This window comes from Cyanistes caeruleus, chromosome 3 (assembly GCF_971803275.1).
Source record: "Cyanistes caeruleus chromosome 3, bCyaCae1.hap1.1, whole genome shotgun sequence".
In the NCBI taxonomy this organism is placed as follows: Eukaryota; Metazoa; Chordata; class Aves; order Passeriformes; family Paridae; genus Cyanistes; species Cyanistes caeruleus.
The window spans coordinates 12050038-12072179 of record NC_141703.1 but is presented as its reverse complement, the minus strand read 5'-3'; the positions used below and the strand labels follow the sequence as shown (position 1 = coordinate 12072179).

At 36.9% G+C, this 22142-nt stretch overlaps 1 protein-coding gene across 1 annotated transcript in view; it reads left to right on the top strand.

Annotated features, from left to right (window-relative positions):
- The window catches only part of IL1RAPL1 (interleukin 1 receptor accessory protein like 1), a 660827-nt gene that overhangs the window by 22723 nt on the left and 615962 nt on the right, over positions 1-22142 (top strand). The gene's annotated exons all lie outside the window — the stretch shown is intronic.

The following is a 22142-nucleotide window of genomic DNA, read 5'->3' as shown; positions in this document are numbered from 1 at the left end:
GCAGGGAACATCCTTGAGTGCTCTGCTCAGTTACCCTTCATTTCTCCGGCCTGTTTTTCATTGCTTTCCAGCCATCCTCTAGTCTCACTAAACAAGTTCCTAAGCAACTACTATAAAACTCTTCCAAAATATAGAAAACATCCAGGGGGTGGGTGCTGCTCCTGCCTGCTAGCGAGCAGCCTGGATTCAGCAGTGCAGCAGGAAAGGGGTGCCCCAGCCTGGTGAGGGAGCTGGCAGGAGCTTGTGGCAGTGGGCCTGGGTTTAACAACTCTCGCTGGAAGTGAAATTTGCACCCCCATGGAATAGCTCCAGGAACTAAAAAATGTGCAAGGTTGGTTCTCTGTGAAATTATTTTTGTTTAGTTTCTGAAGAAGATTTTGCATTAGCCAAACTGTGTTTGCATTAGCCAAAAATAAGTAAATTTACCTGTATCATAAATTATTGACCTTTTTTATATTGCCTTGATATATTGCTATCAGAGCCTTGAAACCCTGGTATGATGTATTTCCAAAGAGGAATTTTAACCATGACAGCCATTTTAATGACTTAAAGAATGCTAATTCATGGTAACCAAAAAGAAATATATTTTTAAAAGGATATTTTGTAAAAAGGTAAGGAACAAAATTTAACTCCATGTAGAGCTGTAGAATAAGAGTGAAAACATATTTGAGTATTACACAAAATATTCAAAATAGTTCTAATGAATAGGTTTTTTTGGTCTCATTCACAAATGAAAAATATAGAGTCTGTGCTTAACTGTTTAATAGCCATTCAGAGAAATCTGTACTTGATCAATATTCTTGACAAAAATTCATAAATATTCATTGTGCTTCACAATGAGCAATCTAGAAAGAGGTGATGAATCAGTTTGCAGTCCTGGAACAAAAGATGACACTGTAGCAGTCTGAATTTAGCCAGCCTGTCTCAGTTAATAATTCCTAGTAAACTCTTTTTGATTTTTAGCTGTAGCTGAGGTTGTTTGTAACTATTGAGTAGAACAAGGGATTTTGTTGTTGTTCTTACATGTGAAAGAATGATTCAACAGGTTGCCAAGTGCTCTGGCATTCATGCAACAAAGCACATGCTCAAGTCCTTAAATGCCTTCACTCAAGCCTTCAGTCATTCTTGTTGTTTAGAGTTAAGCAGAAGAAAAACATTTTTGCTGGAGATATAAATAAATCATCCTAGCATGTTTCTCTGTGAATTAGTATACTGGCTTAAGCTTGTTTTATTTTGCTGCCTTAGGGTAAGCCATTTGACAGAATCACTGTAGCTTCTTTGATTTTGATTAATCAAGGATGGGGATATGTTTTGTGGTTCCCTGATACTATCACAAAACAGAACAAGTGCCTTGCAATATCTGATCCTGGAGAACATATTTATTTTTATTTTTTTTTTGGTATTCAGATTGGAAAGGGCTTGTAGAAGACTTTCTCTAGTGGTTCTTACTGAAGTTGCATTTTATGTTTAAGGTGGTCTATTTATCCTCTCAGAAGTCATTAAAATATATTAGTTTACAAGTTTTATTTTTATTTGTATAGCTAATGGAAAATGCAATAGATCTCTCTTAATGATATGAAAATTTGTGGACACTTAAATTCTGCAAAACTACAAAGTTTATTTAAAATTTTGTTTTCAGACCTTAAAAAGGTACAATTTTCCTGATTTAATCTGCTATGATTTTTTTTTTTTCTCTGTGCATTGAAATATCCCCCATTATCCTGTTATTAAAAAATCTTTAATGACACCTGCAATTAGTTGTTCTTGCTGGTTTTATCGTCTCTATGCTGCAATGGTTTGCCATACATTGAAGTCTGACAGATGTAATATGGGTATCTATGTTTGCTATTGCTTTTTCAATGTAGATCTAGCTCTTTCCAGAGATAGTGAGGCAGTGAAACAAAGTAATGCAAAGCAAAACAGGAGGTGGAGAAGTGAGGACCGTGCTGTGTGTGCCTCTTCACTCCACTTGACAGTGTGAGAGAGGAAGGGCTAAGGGCAAACAGTGCTGTGATCTGAGCTGGAAGGAGACCAGGCTCACTCCTCCTCCCACCCCTGCAGGAGCATCCCCAGGAATCCCCGGAGCTCGCTTGTAGCATGACAGATGATGTTGGAAAAGACAGTTTTAATTAAAACAAAAGACAGTGTCTGTTAGATGCATCTATTTATAGATTAGGCAAATATGTTCATCTCTTCATTGGTGTCTTTGAAAAACAGTGAGGATCTATTAACATATGAATATCATCTTGGCTTTCATAGGTTGGCTTGGAGCCAGTTCTGTGAGTTTTTAATGATGCTGCCAAGTTTTTCTCATGTAACTGAGGTTATTCATGTGGATAAGTGGTTATAGGGCCAAGGCCAGGTATCTTTGCAAACACCCAAGGCCTTCAAAAGAGGTTTAATGGCAGAACTCACAGACAGTGCCTCCAGTCTGAGTGCTTTAGCAGTCGCTGCTGTAGCTGATCATATTTGATAATTAATGGCACTCAGTAAGTGAGAAATGCCCTTTTTTTTTCATGCAGAAAGAATGCAATATTCAGGTATTTGGTGAGCTTCTGTTAACCTTTCATCAATGGTAAAAGAAAAATATAAAGACAAGAAACAAAAAAGATAGCTGTTCCCTCCTCCCACTAATTTAACTGGGTTGCAAGCATTAGTGCAACAGTATGGCAGAGAGTTTGTTTGTTTGTTTGTTTTTATTGTAGGCTGGGTTCACAAAACAGCTTAATTGAAATTCAGTGCAAGTTAGGTTTCTTTTGTGTACTAAACTGGTAAACACTCAGAATGAAAGGTATCAGGATGAGGACAAACTGTAGAGAGCCTGACATGAAGGTGCACCTTATGCACTAGAGATGCAAACAGTAAAATTTTTGAAGAAAGCAGATGTTTTTATGTATGCTTTTTGCTAATGTTTTATTTTTGGTACTTTGGAAAATGAGAAAATATATTTTTAAAAAGCAAACACATTTAATTGAGATACTCAAGCATTCAAATACGCTCATTTAAAATTTCAAACAAGCAGATGGAAGGGGTCTTCAAAATTTTCTCCAAATTGTTTTTATTCTATAGCATATGTTTACATTTTTTAAATGAAAATTTACAGAAAAAAAAAAAAGCAGAATAGGTCATGATATCTGTGCTGCAACAGAGAAATTCTAGTAACATGCACTAAAATATTAATGAACGTGATGCTTCATTAGTTCCAAATTTATTGTAAAGCTGCTTAGTAGTTTTTCTTGCCCAGGAATATGCATGTTTATCCTACCTTATCTACAAGTTCATGTAAAATTTGATCAATATTTAATAACTGATTTAAAATACATACAGCATTTAATGGACAACAAGGGGCTTCAGCTTTACCTTCTTTGAAAGGCATACAATCATGTAACTTTTACAAGGTTCTGTACAGACAATTCTGAAGTAAGCTATCTCATATTTTCCTTAATGTTTATTGATGTTTAGATAAACATCTTTATTATTCCCATACTTGGATATTTATGCTGAAGTTTTCAAAGCATCCAGTGTGAAATTTACAAAAGTTTATGAAAGGCAGGTTCTTCATGACTAACAGGTCTTCTGTAATGTGCTAACACTTGGTGAGTGAAGAAAAGGCTATGGATGTTGCCTAACTAGACTTCAGTGAAGCATTTAAAAGTGCCTCCCACAGTGTTCTCCTGGAGAAACTGGCTATTCATGGCTTGGTTGTGTTCCCTGTTCATGGGTAAGAAAATGCTGGGCTTGGTTCCCCAGGGCTCAGCACTGGAGCCACTCCTGTTTAACATCCTTATCAATGATCTGGCCATGGGGATGCGGCCCACCCTTGGTCTGTTTGCAGATAACACATTGGGCAGGAGTGCTGATCTGCTGGAGGGCAGGAAGGCCAAGGCCAATTGTGTGATGTTCAACACTTGGACCTGCACTTGGATCACAAACCCATGAAATATTCCAGGCTTGGGGAAGAGTGGCTGAAAAGCTGCCCAGTGGAAAATGGCCTGGGGAGGCCGGTCAAGATCTGGCTGATCAGGAGCTGGGGGGCTGCCTGGGGGGGCAGGAAGGCCAGTGGCATCCTGGCCTGAAACAACATGGCCAGCAGCACCAGGGCAGGAGCCATCTCTCAGTACTCAGCACGTTTGAGGCTGCACATCAAATCCTGGGTTCAGTTTTGGGCCCTTCTCTACAAGAAAGGCTCTGAGGGTCTGGAGCGAGTCCAGAGGAGGGCACTGGAGCTGGTGAAGGGTCTGGAGCACAGGTGTGGTGAGGAGAAGCTGAAAGACTAAGAGAGGTTTAGCCTGGAGGAAAGGAGGCTCAGGGGGACCTTGTCATTCTCTACAATTTCCTGAAAGGAGGGTGTAGGCAGGTAGGGGTTGTCTCTTCTTCCACATAAAATGGGACAGGACAAGAGGAAATGGCCTCAAACTGCACCAGGTGAACTTTAGGTTAGGTAATAGGAAATATTTCTTCTCTGAAAGGCTTGTCAAGCATTGGAATAGGTTGTCCATTCAAGTGGTTGAGACACTTGAAGACTGTGTTCAAGAGGTGTCTGGATGTGACACTCAGGGACATGATTTAGTGATGGATTTGGCAGTGCTGAGTTAACAATTAGGCTCGATGGTCTTAAAGTCTTTTCCAACCTAAATGATTCTGTGAAATATTACAGGCTAGAATTTGTTTTACTGTAAAGGAATCATGTATACCAAGCCAAAGTATCATGAAATTGGTGATGCAAAGGTTTGGAAAGAGGGAGATGTGTCTCCTGTTAGTGACCTATGCCCTGAAGTGGAACTTCAGCTGGAACATATGACATGTAGTTTGTCAGAATTTAGATATCTTCTGTGGTTCTTCTACCATGACATACATTTTTGAATAGGCTCTGGGGTCAAAGAGGGTTTCCCACATCTTCCTAGAAAGTGACAGAAAATGAAGCTGGCACTCCTAGGTGCTGATGGATATTATATTTATAGAAATAGTATAAGTAATAGCAGGGATTTTTTTCCCCACATTAGCAAGATAAGATTTGCCTCCAGGTTTCAGGAATTTTAGAAAGCAAACTGGATTCTCAAAGTGCTGTAATTACACAGATCACATCAAACTCAAAATAGCACAAAACACTGAGATATTTTTCCCTGTGCTGAGGATCAACAGTTACAGCATGACTTTCAAGAGATGCTTAGGTAAGGTGGGAATTAACCTCTCCCAAATGCAAACATTTGTAGACTGATTTTTGTAGGAGATAATGTAAATTTTATTTGCTTACACCTTGTGCATATAGAGATTGGTTTTTGCTGTTTGTTTCCATCTCTGACCACTTTTTTAATCATCTTGCTGTTTATTTTGGGCTTTCTAATTATTTCCCTTATGAAAAATATGTACTTTTCCATGCCAGAACATGACCATTGCAAATATTGAACTATCTTCTACCAGATAAAACTTCTATTTCAGCATATGTTAACATTTTCCTGTCTGCCATACCATGGCTCATTTTGGTTCCAACATATTAAATTCAACATATTGCTTGATGTTTTACACAGGGCAATTATGATTTTTAATGTGGGGACATCAGGCTTTCAGTAAAATTTCTGTCATTTGCTTTAAGGACTAAGGCTTCATAAAAGTACCAGACCTGACTGTCTGTGGGTGCAGAAGAGCCAGTGGACCACATGCTCCTGTAGAGAATAGCAATTCTCCAAGGACAGGGTCCCCACAGCTTGGGAAACATCTTAGAATATTCTCACAGCTGTCATCCTCCCAGCCATTAGGGCTTCAACTTATAAAAATTAAAAAAAAAATTATTACAATTGTAAGTGAAAACTCCACTTTGAGAGCTGGCAAGGAGAACATTTTTTTCCCTCTATTGATAAAGAGCTTTTATCAGAAAGGCTTATTTTCATGTAGTCACCTAAAAGAATTATGACTAGGATCCAGAAAAGTTTGTGCTTAGCTTTCTTGGCATTCTGAATCAACATTGGCATATATGTGAGGGTAATTGTGGGTATAGATAGATGGTAAAACTAAGATTATATAAAAATCAATGTTTACACACAGTGCTTGCAGAGACAACATTTGGCATACAGATAAGACCCTTACAAACTCCACTTTAGCACAGAATTGTAGGATGGTTTGTGTTGTAAGGGGTCTTCTGGGAGTGTCTAGGCCAACCTCCTAGGCAGGGACATCTTTAACCTGACTAGGTTGCTCAGAGCCCATCCAACCTCACTTTAAATCATAGAGCATCCACAATTTCTGCAGGCAAACTGTCAATGTCTCACCACTCTCATTGTAAAAAAAAAAAAAAAACAAACAAAAAAACCCCAAGCATCCTTACAATCTAAATGTACTCACTTGTAGTTTACATTTTTGCCCTTGGTATCTTTTGTTCCAAGAAACACAGAATGGTTGGGGTTAGAAGGGAGTTTTGGAGGTCATTTAGTCCAAGCTCTTGCTAAAGCACGTTTTGCTTCCTTGTAGACTACAGAAAAGTGAATCTTCTGCAACAGGCCTGACCTTTGTGTTTATGTGTGTCACCTCTGATGACTTTTCTGAGATAATTTTGGCTACTTGTCACTTCTACTGGCACTTAAGATTCGATGCAATTCAGACAAAGCCACATGGTTCCATTCTAAGCCCCTCAAATTAACTTCAGGATAAGGTACTGTTACTGCAAAAGATAGTAAGTTAGGGAAGGAAAAATATAGATTAAAGAGATGAAGAGGAGAGGAGCAGGCTGACTTACTTATTCAGGAATGTATCTGCATAGCTGGTAATTCAAAAAGCCTTATTTCTAGTATAAATCTAAGAAGTTTTGACCTGAAAATAATTAGTAAGAAAATTATGATCATATCACAATATTTAAATAACTTCTCAGACTAGAGATACCTCTTAAGTTGCAAATACAAGCAGCTATTACCTAGTTACACAAAATTAGAAAAAAAGGTAAACTACCTCTCAGCTGATAGGGATATTAATTTATTCCCATGGCTACATCTTTCTGTACACAGTTCCAGGGTTTGGGCTAAAGGTGACTGATCTGACTTATGTTCTTCATTCTTTCACTTTTCCATTCATTGACTTATCTTTAAAACATTTAGAGCTCAACTTCTGTGTTTTCTCTCAATAGGAATAGTACTGATGATATCAGTTTTTCCCACTTAAGAAGTTTTTTAAAACCTGAATTTTAGACAAACTTGCTATCCAAGGTTCCAGTATTCTCTCATAACACTTACCTTTTATTGAATGAAATACACATTTTGAGTGGACAAGTTGTCATTGCATCCCCAGGTACTTCCCGCAGTGATTTCCATTGACTGGAGTACAGGAGCTTGTGAAAACACAGATGATCGACTGCACTGAGTCAACAACACACTCATTATACTACCAGATGCTTTTATTTTCACATAGCAAGAGGAGTGTTATGGACCACTGTTTTCTTTTTCTCCCAGAAGGATTTTTCAGTGTACTTATAATTCCAGAAATGAATGCTCTATTGCATATTTAAAGAAATTCCTGTCAAGACCTTAGAAATACAGGCTGTGCTACACAGGCACATTCTTTATGAATGTGCTGAAATCTCAGCATTTGTTTTAAGAGGTAATTCTGGGGAAAACCAACAACAGCAACAACAAAGAAGCAGCAACACCCCCTCCCCACCTTCTTCTCTCATGACAATAATATATTACCTGATTATCACGTTTTGTGATCCATCATCCCTCATGTCTCACTCTATGAACACAAATAACACTACCTGAACATCACCCCTGAGAGGTTATTTCTGTGCTTTCTCTGTGTTTACAAACAGTGTTGTTTTCCCTCACACATATGTTATTATCTTTCTCTGAGTGCTTGCTACAAATCGACTGTAATTTATCAAGTGTCTGTAATGGATGTTTTGTATTTGGATATAGTTGGATTTCTAAAGGTCATGTTTATTACATCTTTGGGAAGCCAATTGTAAAAGTTTATCAAAGCCTTTCAGACCGGCTGATGGGTGTGGGAATATCACCAGATTACTAATGCATTCTGCTTCTGCTGGTGTAGTCAGCAAATGAGAAATGTAAAAAACCTTTGGTATTTTGTACTTCAGGTTGAAGCTAAAGCAGGAAGCACAGAATGAGCGTGTTCTAAAAAACAGGCTGCTGAATGCTAAGAACAAAACACACGGATTGAAAAGTTATTGTTTGAATAAAGATACAATTTTTTTTTTCCTATTCAATCAAAACTTTTTTGTGGTGTCACACATAAACTTAAATATTTACTCATTATTCTTACTATCCTGGATTAAATTCAGCTTTAGTACAAGAAGTGCCATCACATTAAACTAAGGAAGACAGGGAGAAATATAGATTTCCACATCTGTTAGAGAATTTATAGAAGTCATTAGAGCTGTAATAACGTATAATTATATAGTTCTGACTGCAGTCAGAATCAAGACAAGTAAATGCTGGTATGCTAATAGCATTTCCAAAAAAAAAAAAAGAAAAAGAGAATCCTAGTCTTTTATTCCTTCACGCTCATCAAACAGGTCAGGCAGTCACGGATGGATGCAACAAGAGATGACGCAAGATGAAGGTGTGAAAGGTCCCTTTTTGCAGAGTAGCCAAACAACTTGTCTGTGTCACTGTTCAGTTGGAAGGAAGTGAGTGTGAATCATTCTAGTATTTTCTGGAAATGGAACCAAATTCAAAATATGAGCATGTAAAGTACTTTTTAGAATGTTTAACCAGGAAGAAGGAAGTGTCACTGCCTTCTTTACTGGTAGAAAGGTCTCAGATTTATGTACTTATTTCCACCAAACTGAAGGCATTTTGGTCTTACACATTGCTGCTTTGCTTAGAGCACTTCAGAGTAAGCTCTGAGATTGGCTGCTTGTGAGAGAGGAGACACTATTTACAGTTATGGTCTTTCTGCTTGGATCTGAGCTTAATATTGGAGATACACACGTCATGTGAGAACCAGGGGCACTAAGAGCAGAGCAGTGATTGCATAGCACCACCCAGAAGGCAGGTATATTATAATTTCTCTTTCATGCATCATTTAGTGCTCAAGGCGTTCATTTTGCATATCTCTTAAGTAATCAAGGTGTGCAGACAGAAGGGAATTAATAAATAAATAAAATGAGGCAAAGAAAGAAAGAATGAAAAGCAAGCACAAAAGAAAATGTCAGTAAGTGAAGTACCAATTGGAACATTGTCACTCTCTTGCACTCATATCCTTGAGTTTCAGACATAATTTGTGTATCTTGTAATGAGAGGGGAGCAGAAAACAACAGGAGGCAATTACATTAAATCCTTGGGAATACCAGCTCTGCCAGTTAACTGGTATGTGGTAGGATTTCTGAGACTGAAAAGCTAACTGGAGGAAGGATCACAGTCAGGTCCTTCACAGTATATGGTATATTTTAAACAATATGAGAATATTGTATGGAAAAATGGTCAGGATACACCACAGTTTGCTGGTTAAACCAATAATCTAGCAGGACAGGGATTTAAATTCAGTCTGTTCTCCAGTTTAAGCATAGATGGGATCAAAGCCTGGTTCTTCCCAGCCTTCCATGGCTCAGGGAGTGCTGTACCCTTTCATTGCCTAGGGAATGACCAAAGCAATAGTGCCTTCATTCACACTAGTCTTGCTAAAAATCTCATTTTAAATCCCCATTGTAATTTTAAGGTACTTTTTAATACGGAAATATAATACTCTAGTCTGACGTCATTAGCACTGGCTGTTGTCATCAAACACAAATATCTTCTGGACTGAGCACATCACACCAGGGAATAGATAAATATAATAAGGACATCATCTCTCTGATCACTGCAGTATGTTTAATAGTCCTTTGTTTTGTGTTATGTCCAAGGAAGGATCTTTGAAGGTAAAACCCATTTTCCATCTCCATCAAGGTATTTTATATTTTCTCATCTGTACTTAAGTTGTGTAGACTGACTTCTAATAAATATTTCTGATTTCTTTGTCCTTAATTTTGGAATAAATACACTAAAATCTATGCATGTAACGATGATATTAAACCTCTTATTGGAACATTGCATACTTCTAATATTTTTCAAAACATTAACTGAGTGGTGAGAAATTGAAAATAACACAATACTTTGGAAGAAACAAATGATCTTGAAGCTTATGTTCCTGCCACGGAAACATGGTGTCAAAATTCACAAGATAGCTTCACCTCAGCTGTAGAGAAAGCAAATTTGATAGTAAGTAATCACAGAAGCACAGAAAGCTGAGTTTGGAAGAGACTGGTGGATACCAAGTGCTGGACCTTTGCTCCTGCAGGGTGAGTTGGAGCCATGTCCAGATGGCTTTTTAGTATCTCCAAGGCTGAAGGTGCCACAGCCTCCCTGGGCAGCCTGAGCTTAGTCACCCTCAGAGTGAAAGAGTTTCCTGATGCTCAGAGAGAACCTCCTATGTCTCAGTTTGCTCCTGTTGTGTGTCCCTTAAGGAGAGCATGACTCCACCAGACACCAACATTCAGGAGATGTATATCATGACTTTCTTCTTGCTGAGCTTCAGGCATTCATACAAAACTAACATTTCTTATCCTTTCTGCATAAATAAAGGAGCAGGCACTGTGAAGAAAGTGGCTGAACTTGATCACTTATATCCTGAATGTTTTCCTGCATTGCAGGGTATTCTGAGTAATAATTCCTTAGTGGTGCCTCTTGAGTTTAATCTCCATTGGGTAAAACACTTAAGTATTGCTTGTAGCAAGAACTGAGATTCTGGGCTCACAGATGTGTACCATGGCTAAAAATATTATCCATCCTGCCCAGTGTGTTGTATATGGTATATTTTAACTAATATGAGAATATTGTATGGAAAAGTGGTCAATATACAACACAGTTTGCTGATTAATCAGTAATCTAGCAGGACAGTGATTTAAATTCACCCTGTTCTCCAGTTTAAGCAGAAATGGTATCAAAGCCTGATTCTTGCCAGTTTTTAACTGTAGCTTCCATATTTCAACTTGAAAATCTTACCTTAGTTGTGGTCCCTAAATCCAAGAGCAGACTAATATCTTCCTTTTACCTTATCCTGCATGCAAGGCTTAAGATTCAGAAAGTACCTTCTTGCATTCATGAGGAACCTGTTCATTTAAATCAGGCATGCAGACACTGCTAGGCTGGAGGTTGCCAAGTGGGAAACTCTATAAAACTTGGTTTGCAGTGACTGAATATCTTTGTTGACTGGGCTTTTTATTTTGTTCTGCCTTTTGGTATGGCACCATCTAAAGATGATTACCTTCTCTCCAAATATCCAGTGCTAAAATCCTTCCCAGCTCTTGCCAGCCAGTCTCCAGATATCAGCTCCAGCCCTCTGAACAAAGCATTTACTAGCTGCAATACAGTGTGCACCTTGCTTAGTCCCCCTTAGATGTAGAGTTTGGTAAGACCAGAACAATGTTCAAGAGCTGATCACATATGTGTGTATAGAGTTTCTTATAGAATCTCTATTTTATGTTACCTTTTGTCAGAGTTGATAACTATTGATGACATGCTGGTGTAGCTAAGTGGAAGTATGTATTTCATCTAGCAATTAATGGAAACACATTCCTTTATCTAATTATTATTATTATTATTATTATTATTATTATTATTATTATTATTTACCTAATCATCTACAGTATTGCAATGCCAAATTTTAGAGACACCTAAACTTAAATTTAAATTTATGAGGTATAAGTGTTTTGAGGTTAAGCAACTTACGTTGTCATGACAATAAATATTTACTAATAGGCTAACATTTTGAAAGGATTCAAAAAAGTTTAGTGACCTTCATGGCGACTGATAGATTATCAGTCAGAGCCCTTCCCTTTCCTTCCTTACACCACCCTCACCAATATAAAACCTGTTAGAAGTCAGCTAAAAAAAAAGTTGATAGGTATGGGATTCAACTCCAGACTTAGATACTACATACAAAGCTCTTCTCCAATCAGTGTCTCAGTAGAAATGCTCCTAGACCATTACTGAATCTAGAAATTGTGTGGAGCATTGTCCTCTCTGGTCTCACATACTTATTCATGCTTACAGCTTTCTTTGGGCACACTGTCCACCCCTTCCTTGACACTAACATTTGGAAGAGAACATTTCCTTATGACAAAAATGAAAATTGTCTTACCATCTATTCATGAGATGTAACTTCCATAGTAAATGATGGTATCTTTTTTCTGTATAGACATTGCTTCATGCAGCCTATACTTAAGTAAAGGATCTATGCAATCATAAAAAATACAAGTACAAGGTGAAACAAAAAGGTAGAGCTAGTCATAGTTATTCCTCAGCTATGAAGCCTACTCTGTGGTCTTCTCATTAATGTCTAGACTTCAAATTAGAGAAAAGCTGAGTAACAAAAAAGCTGTTTAATTTGTTTTGACTGAAAACAGTTCTTTAAATTATTTAATTTTTTCCAAGTTGTTTAAGCACTAGTGGAAACAAAACATGCTAAGAAAAGCTTCATAATGTTTCACTTCAGATTAGACAGCAAGGAAGCATTTTCTTCTTCTTTTAAATATGGATATCGGAGATATAACACAGGGGGTGGAAACAGATCTTGCATTACAAATTCGTTGAGATTAATCATGCCTTTTCTGTGAAAATATTTTAATATAATTGTGAACCAGTACCAAGTGATTTTGTAGCTATTTGGTTTATGTTAGATAATAAATAAATGATTGTAATTAATGGAGGACTGAACATTTCAGCACACCCACCTGGGGGCTAGCAGACTGAGGTAAAAAACTCCCCCAGTTCTGCAGTTCAAGGTGTATTCAATCAACCCAGTAACAGCTCTGGATAATTTTTTATAACTGACTGTATAGTCCTGAGAAATGATCAGTAATCTCTAGGTTGGGAGCATTATCTAACACCTTACAAGCATATAACGCATTTTTTACTTTCAATTTTTTTTTGATAAGCACTATTTATGTAGTGGCAAATGCCAATCTAGTGGTTTTTGCTTCTGATGATCTTGCTGTTGTCTTTACTGCTAAGGAGCCATAAATGTCATAATTTCTATTGGAACAACGTGGTTTTTTTTGAGAATGTAAAGTGAAGAATATGCTGAGCCACTATTTAAAAAAAAAAAATGTCCCTGGCCTAATTTTGGAAACCTGGAAAAACAATACAGATACTAAATAGGATTTTTTGTAAGGTGGTCTTTGAAGTTTGAAGTGCTATGGTTTTGAAAGGCTTTTTTAGCTTTAAATAACTAAGAGTACATATATTTAACACATAATGTATCTGCATTATGAAGTAGTGTTTTTTTTTAAAAAAAGTCATGAAAAAGAAACTGATTGAAACCAAGGTCACATGTCCAAAATTTAAATTTGAGTTATGTAGAAGTTTATTTAGGATAAAAAAATCTTTTCACTTTTTCTGTTGATATTATTTTACTGGATTAGTAAGTTTAGCAAAGAAAAGATTGTACTTTCCAGTGGTTAAAGGATGGGTAAGTTTCCTGGGGCTTAGGGGAATAGGGACAGAAAGATTCAGTAGGTGGCACTCTTTCCTTTGAATATTTTCAGCACCAAAATCTCTTAAGTTGCTTTTGAAAGCTGGTGCCTTTTAAAACAGCCTTACAATAAAGAAGTGCTCTCAAGTGCAATCCAATTCTGGATTGGATGTGAGGCTTCAGAAAAACTGTGGTTGTCCTAACCAATTATTATACCAGAAAATTATATTCTATTGACTTCCATTTCCCCTGTTGTCAGTTGGTTACCATTCTTCTTCCAAAATCTGGAGAATTGTTGTTAGCTTTGAAACAATGGCTTTATCTCTTAACAGTTACTGCAATGAATTTAGAAAATACAGGTCCTTGTAACACTATTGTTGGTTGTTTTTTAGGATCACTGAACAATGAGGGGATTACAAAAGCTCAGTATTTTTTTGTCTGGATAGGACTTGTACAACATAGACTCAGCCTTTCTTAGGAAAAAAATTCACATTTTCTTAGGAAAACAGTGTGTTTGCTTCAAAGTAATCAAAATGATCTGACATTTTGAGAGCTCACAGACAATTCTCAAAACTAACAAAAATTCAGACCTTTTTCACAGACCTGAACCCTTGGTAGACAGTTGTATTCTTATTTAACTAGACGAGATGTAAAAGATAGTATGAATATAAACAGAAGATACTTGGGACTGATCAAATCAAAGACACAAAGCTTTAGTGCTGATACATGCATCCTCAAAAATGGATGCACATTTACACACATACAGCATTGAAATATTGCCCACTAAGTTTTGTTTTCTCTTGTCTTTTCATCTCAATTATTTTTCACGTTTTGTGTATTTACTGGTGCTATAAGAAGCAAGAAACATCCAGCTTTCCTGCACCCATGCCTGCTGGGATAAGGTGTGAGCCAGTCTCCAGGAGGAGCCCAGGAGGTCCCAAGGTACATGAAATATCAGTACAAACTATAATCAAGTTTCCAGCATGGCTCTTGTGTATCTCCCAGTCTAGCTCTTCTGGTAGTTGGCAGCATTCAAAGACTAAATGTGACTGTTGGGCTGATTCATCCATGACAAATCTTTTGCAGATTTGCCATTTCATTCCCTTTTGGTGTTCTTGTAGCTTAACTGAATTACAACTCCAATACTAATAATGCTGAAGAGAGAATGAGGTTTATTATATAGACACTTCTCTTTTACTCCTCTAGGCATTGACATAATTTCTCTATTGAAGAGCATTTTTCTTTAAAATTCATATTTGCAAGATGTCTTCTCATTACTATGATTTGCAGTCTTATAGTTTTATTTCAAGGACAAATGCACACTTTTGTTCAGGCTAATTTTCCAGAGACAATGTGCTTCAAAGTGAGATTTATTCCTTCTCTTATACAATTAGTCTTACTTAACTAAGTTTCCATTTTAAGACCTATTTTCTTCCCTTCATATGAACGTTTAAGAGAAGTGAAAGATTATTGAATTGAATAACTGTAGCAGCTGGGCTAATCTGTTTTTAATCCTAGTAGCTGTTTTACTAGCAGAAAATATCCACTATGTGGTCTGTGAGGTACTGAAGGAAAATAGTTGCTTTCATGGTGTAAGAATTCAGTTCAATGTACTTGTAGTGCCTTTCTCTCTTCTCTGTACAAAGTGATTAGATACCATCTTGACACTGGCTGGGAAATAGAAAAAGTCAAGAGTACAACTGGCCAGTTTCTAAGGTCTCCTTCATACAATGCTGTGGAGCTTTCTCTGATGGATAATTACATTTTGGATAGAGGTTGGGGTGCTGACCTTGGCCCACAGAACCTGGTATGATTTAGGGCCTGGGTTGGTGGCGCAATCACAGCTGAAATTGTTTCCCCTTCTTAAGGAAGGGTAAGTTGGTGTCAAGTTATCTTTATTGTTAATCATTACAGAGCAAGTTGATGTGTTGATTATTATGGGGAATTAAACAGAGAGTGCAGTGGAACTGATAAAGGAGCCTGGTATCTTCGGCCTAATCAAACAGAAACCATGGGAGAGACAGACACAATAACTGCTCCCTGATGCAGAGGTGACCAAGAGTTATTTTGTGAAACTTTGTGATGATTACCAAGTAACTGATATCATGAAGAATGTATAACCAATGGGTGATTGTTACCAAAAATAGAACCCTATATAAGTGCCTTACAAGTAAAACTTTATATAAATGCCTTGTATACTCAATAAAATTGGCTTCTGATCTCGACTTGGATGTCCCTGTCTCTCAATCTCTGATAGATTATCACTCATCTGTTACGAGTTTTGAAATACAACAAAGATGGGCAAAAATATAGATAGTACATTTATGCTGATTTAGAAAAAAATACTGATTTTACTTCTGTGCTGTGTGTGATACTGTCCAGTCACTGAATATTCACACATGAGATGGTCTACTCATGTAGAAAAAAAGTGTAAAATTCAAAAATGGTCCAGTAAGAAAAAAATAATCCATATAAAGTTTTGCACCACAGGACACCTTGCTTTCTGTTCTCATAAATGCTCCTTGACCTTCAAATACATAAGCAGAAGAACATGAGATATTACATAAGGCTAAGCAGGTTACAAGTAGTAGTAGTCTAGAATTCTAGCAGATAGTATCACGCTTCCCAAGTTAAAATACATTCATATAAAGTGTTTAGATTCCAATTTTCAATGCATTAAAAATATTATGGTGTTTCCACTACCCTGCAATTCTTTAATATATGATAAAAATATTTCTTCTATCCAGGAGTTTCATAAGTAGGACTTAACCAAGATCAGGCATCAGAACATTTCTGTGTTTGCTCTTAAAGGAGATTTCAATACATTGCCTTCAAAACATTGGTCTTTGAGTTTGTCAAGAGGAATAGCTAATTTATTATTAAATCCTTCTGTTTATCACAATAAAAAGAAAGCTTACCTCAGTCCTTCTGCAGATCTTTGAAATGTATAAACTTGCAGATTCTTTGGGAGTGAAGTAGTGTGTGAAACATTTCACACTTCCTAAAACTGCCCCCAGTGATACAGAGAAGCTGATTATAGTCAAGTCTGCTTTCCTTACATTCACTGTGCATTCATTTAACACTCAGTATTTTACAATCTACCTGCACAGCACCACAAGTGCCAAGAATGTTGAATAGTTATGGTAGATTTGACAGAAACTTAACATTAACTTCAGCTATTACTCCTGATGCCTAAAATGAGCATCTGCTTGAATATGATCTGAACAGGAATTCAAGGGTGTGAATATTCGAACTTAGAGAAAATAGAGACATTATTATGAAATGAAGATGTGCATGTGTCAAACATCTGACATATCATATCACCAGCTGGTGGAAAAAAAAAAAGAAATCTTGGTCTGTGTCTGAGGTATTTTGCTTCAGATCAGTCAAACAGATACCAAAGAAAGCAACCTTTTATTTGGAGTCAGCAAAGTTCTTTGTGTGTCATCACTAAGATTTCCAGGCTCACTGAAGAGCTGATCAGCAGTCCAGCCAAGTCACTAAGAAGCCCTCTTGAATAGCTGGCACCAGACCAGAAGACACACAGAATTTGGGGAGTTTTGAGTTGTTTTGGGTTTTTTTCTAACTAGACAAAACAAAACAACAAAAAGACCAAATCTAAAAATCAGAATCCAGACTACGGCTTAAACTGCACTAATCCAGATTTTGTTCTTGCTTCAAGTCTGGAGATAACAAATCTACATGAGAGCTAGCTAAGATTTCCTTTTCTGCAGCTACTTATTTCAGGAACTAAATATTGTTTAAAACTTAAGAAAACTAAATTTTCAATATACCTGCATGAAAGACTGAAGTATTCTGGTTTATATTAACTAAGATATTGTGCAAGAAGTGCTAAACTATTCCAGATGTGATACTTGATAGGAAAGGACACTTAAGTATTCTTTTTAATTAATCCTTATAATATCTGAGTATCCTTGGTCAGTTGGTTTTGAACTTAAATGTAGAAATTAGCACACAGAGGTTTCACTTCAGAAAACACAAATTGAGCTTTTAATTTAGGTCACTTTATCTCTGCTTCCTTCCTGTGTACTCACTCTCAGAAGACTGGAACATAATGTGACTCAGCTTGACTCTCCTGGCAGTATCTCATCAACAGAGGTTCAGTGTTAAGGCATTTGCAGGTCAGAGCTGATGAGCGCTGGTGGGGCATTGCAAGCATTACTGTGTCTATATGCTTAAAGTCAGAGTTATTAGTGCTTTGCTTTTTATTAGGATAAGCTCATTCTTTTTCCTATTTATCTGTTGTTCAGATAATTAATGCTTAGGACACTTCTATTTGCTTAATGGCCCTTTTTTTGACCTAATTCTAAGTATTTCTGCAAACATTACCCCTTAGCCTGTGTTCCAGATTAGCATGTGAAAGACTTTCTGCAGCTTTCTGCTTTAACACTTTACCAGTCAAATGATTATTTCTGCTTTTAACCGGATTTTTACCCTCAAAGTGGGTCAGTGTCATCTGCCAATCTAAACTGGTTATATGCAAGCATGCATGCACAAGTGCAGGTGCATTTCCAAGCCTCTGACTCACCTGTGGAGCAGAGAATTTGGATAATAAAATTGATTCTGGTAACTCTGAGAGCATGCTCTTCAGTAGCAGGGATATAAGCAAATATCCAGCATGTCACTTCTCACAGGCCTTCTCTTCTTCACTTTTCTGACATTTGCCTAACAGAGTGATCAAGGTACAAGTGTCTCTTTGAGGGGAATAGTAGTAAAATGACATAAGTGAGAAGAGGAAAAAGAGACATCAGATAATACTTCAAATAGAAGCTGAAAAGCTACACAGACTCGAGCAGCACAAAGCTACATTAGTACATGGTCTCCCTACACTGAAAAAAAGAAAGCTTCAATAGAACAGTGACAGCATGAAGGAACAAAACAGAGTTTGCCCAGTAGAGGTTTTATGATTTCTTTTTGGCTTGTCTCAGGGACAGTAGAGAGCACTCTCCAGCTTTTCAAAACTTTTCATCATAAAGAACATACTTTTTTAAAAAAAATTAGTTAATTTTCTCATTCTGGAAGATGTCGGCTACATTTGTATTTTTTTACATTTATTTTTTTTTCTGTTATCTTTTATTACTTTTTAAAAAACCTGATTGTAAAGTTGAAACTCATCTTGCCTAAGTGCACCAAAACTTCATCAATAAAAGCATGTTCATGCCAGCACATGTAAAATAATTCAATTTTTCTGAGTAAAGCTTTGAACATTGCTTATCTTTTCTTAATTTTAAAGTAATCAAGTTATAGTCGTTTGTCTTTTCCTTGGGATTGACCTACTAACTGATTTTTTATATTTCCTGTGTTTTTACATATTATCTCAAGATCTACCCAGTTACGTATTGCATATTACATGGCTTATCTGGTTGTTCCTTTACATCTGGGCAGCAGGGACACAATGTAAAGAATAATACATGGCCTAAACACCCTGCTGTAAGAATTCATCGAGTTTCTGTAGAGTACCTGCGGGGTTCTGGCAGCAGAGTCAGCACAGTGAACCTACGCACCGAGAGCTGCTGCCCTGGGCTGGTACAGCGCTGCCTCTCTTCGCTGACAATTTACTTCCCTACATCTCACTAGGTTCACACTATTACTCATCGTTATCACTAGCATGTCACTGTTACTCTAAAAGCTATCATTCCTATATTTATAAAGCAAATTATATTTTCTACGGGTCTTACTCTCGATTTAGTTATTCACCTTATAATTCTACGTAATTAGTATCTCTGTGTTTGTAGAATGCTATGTAAACTGTTCTCATTAAGCCTCTGGTTTTGAAACAAAAACGAGCTATGGTTGCCTCAAAATACATTTGTTAGAGTGTGCTAGTTAAAACAGTTGAAATGAAATGTTCTGAACTCATAGAATAATAGTTTGGGTTGGAAGGGACCTTTAAAGATCATCTGGTTCCAGCCCCCTGCCATGGGCAGGGGCACTTTTGCTGTCCCAGGTTGCACTAAGCCCCATCAGGAGAAACACATTACCAGAGAATCCCTGTGTAATATTTTAAGTTAATTTACTAAAAACATTAAATTGGAGGTGTATTTTGACAACCTGCCTTCTGCAGGTTGTGGATATATCCTTGTAACCACAGTGCTGCTAAAGCGTACTGCAAAAACGGCAGTACAAAATCAGCATCACAAAAAACATTTAGTTTCAATGAGAAGAAAATTCTAAAACATACATGCAACCTTACTTCATCTGCTTAGGTTTATTGTGTACTTTCTTCTATGTTCAATCAATTTTATTCCAGCAGAGAAATTAAGAGGTGAGAAAAGCGCAGCGAGAAGCTTCTTCACAATCACTCCTAAAGCAATTGTAACCTGAAATCAGGCTGGAAAAAAGAATGATATCTCTAATCCTTGAGCTATGAACATAAATTAAAAAGTAGCTAGGGAGGAAAAGGTATTTTTTACATGCTTTCTTTCTTTTGTACTTAAGAGACTCGTTTTTGGAAATAGGTCCCCAAGGACTGTGTTTGCAAGAACATTAACTGTAGTTTTTAAGGATATTAGAACTTCTTCAATAGGCAAGCTATATCTCATTTCTTTTGAGCTCCAAGTACTGCTTGCAGAGGTCTTTGGAAAAACTTTGTCTCAGTTTCTACAAGAACAGTTTGTAACTGGTATTTTTCTGAAAGACTTAATTTGGAGAAGATACTTCCCTACCACTTTCTGCTTGCAAGGGATTAAAACTTGTTGGTTTCAGAATGTTTAAAATGCTGGCATAGAAACAGCTGAACTTTTAAGTGTTTCACTGGAACGTATTCCACACCCCTTATTGCCTGGAAGATGTTATTCAAGTTCAAATTAATTAGACTTTAATGTTAAAATAGCTCCAACTCCTTCTCTGCTTTCCCCCAAGCTGACTTAAAGATAATTTGCATATGAAGATGCTACAGACAATATAGTAAGATTCTCATCCTGGTAAGAGGTTGTATTTATTAATGGTTGTGTTAAATATGTTTAGTATATTCTCTTTGTGTTTTTTTTAATATATGTAATAGGTATATTGGTGTTTGGTTTTTCAGTGCTTTGTTCTTGTGCAGCTGCAGTGGAAGCCCATGATTTTCACACTGAATTTTAGCTTTTTAAACAAAAGTAAAGATGAAGGGTCTAATTGCTTCAGCACTGTAATTAAATCTTTCTGGTAGGCATGGATACCTCTTACTCGTAATTCATTGTAAATACATGGATTTATGTTTGATTGTTTGTTTGTTTGTTTTTCCTGGTCAGTTAATATATGTAATTAAGAGGAACAGTTTCAAAATATTTAGTTTAGCCAGTCTGAAAGGACAAGCAAAAATTTCATTAAAAGATTGATTGAGGGAAATGCACATTTCTATATTAATAGCTTTAAATCTTCACAGCCATTGACTCAGACAATCAAACAATGAATGACAGAAACGAAGGTGTGACTCTGTTGCAGTCAGCAGCTTTATGATCATGTGCATGTAGCCAAGCAGTCGTGTGTCTTATGGGATGACCATAAATGATTAATAGAGCTGAAAAGCTGGGCCCTGTGTCTCCTCAGATTTGTTTCTTCTCCTCTACTTAGAGCAAAAAGTCCACTGCTCAATTTCTCAACATTTTATTCTGCTGTGTCTCAGCTCATAACTCTGTCACTGGATCTCTTACTTGTGAGGGCTGACCCTTTGCTATCTGAAATGCACTGTGTGCATAGACAGACGTTATGCTTGGGCAACATTAATTTTTTATTTCCTTGTGTTTAGTAAATTCAGTTGTTCAATACACAATTTAAAGATTTGTTGTTTTTTTTTTTTTCTTAATCTTTATCTGACAGTTGAAGTCTATTTACTAAACTTACTCAGGTACAGTATTTCCCAATGCACACTGATTTGGTACTTCCAGACATATTTACAATCTATCGATTGTTTGGCACATTCTGATAATGAATCCTTGTCATAAAGCACAGCACCTTCCTCTCTCAACTGGATTTCTGAATAAATCAGATACTATGATATATAACCCACCCAGAGCAATATAACCAATATAACCCATCCAGAGCAATCCAGGAACTTCCTTTTCTCTTCCACCTTATTCCATACCAGTAAGCTCTCTGAAGTTTTCCTCATCCCATTGAATATCTGTGTCAATTATAGGCAGCAAATAGTGATGTTGGCCCTGTTATCCCACCAGCCACATAGCTACTCATTTTAAAAGAAAAAAAGGGTATGGGGATTGGTTGGTTTGTGTTCTGTTTTCAATTCAATTCTTCATACCAAGGTAACCCTCCTATTAAATGGAGAGAAACATTTCTGATTCACTTTGCCTTTCATGAGAACTGTTGGAATCAGAGGCACAGAGTGTGTGCCCTTATCTCTGATACCTGGCTCTGACATCCAAGAAAGCACTGAATTTCATATAACACCACAAAAACAACTGTTAAATAGAAAAACTTAGAGTGTGAGTGTGTAAATTAGAGTGTTTTCTTAAGTCACTGGGTAAAAAAGTTAAAGGTTTAAACTAGTTTAGAAAACAAAAGACAAGATGGAGGATTTAGGGTGTTGTCTCTTCTTCCTTCTTCATCTTATTCTTCTGGAGGTTTTTGGGTAGTAGTAGGTGATTGGGTAGAAGATGCCACAGTGCAGTGTGCAGGTGTTGGGTTGCTGGGTCACTAAGAAAAATAATTTACTTGGCATTTGTTAATTG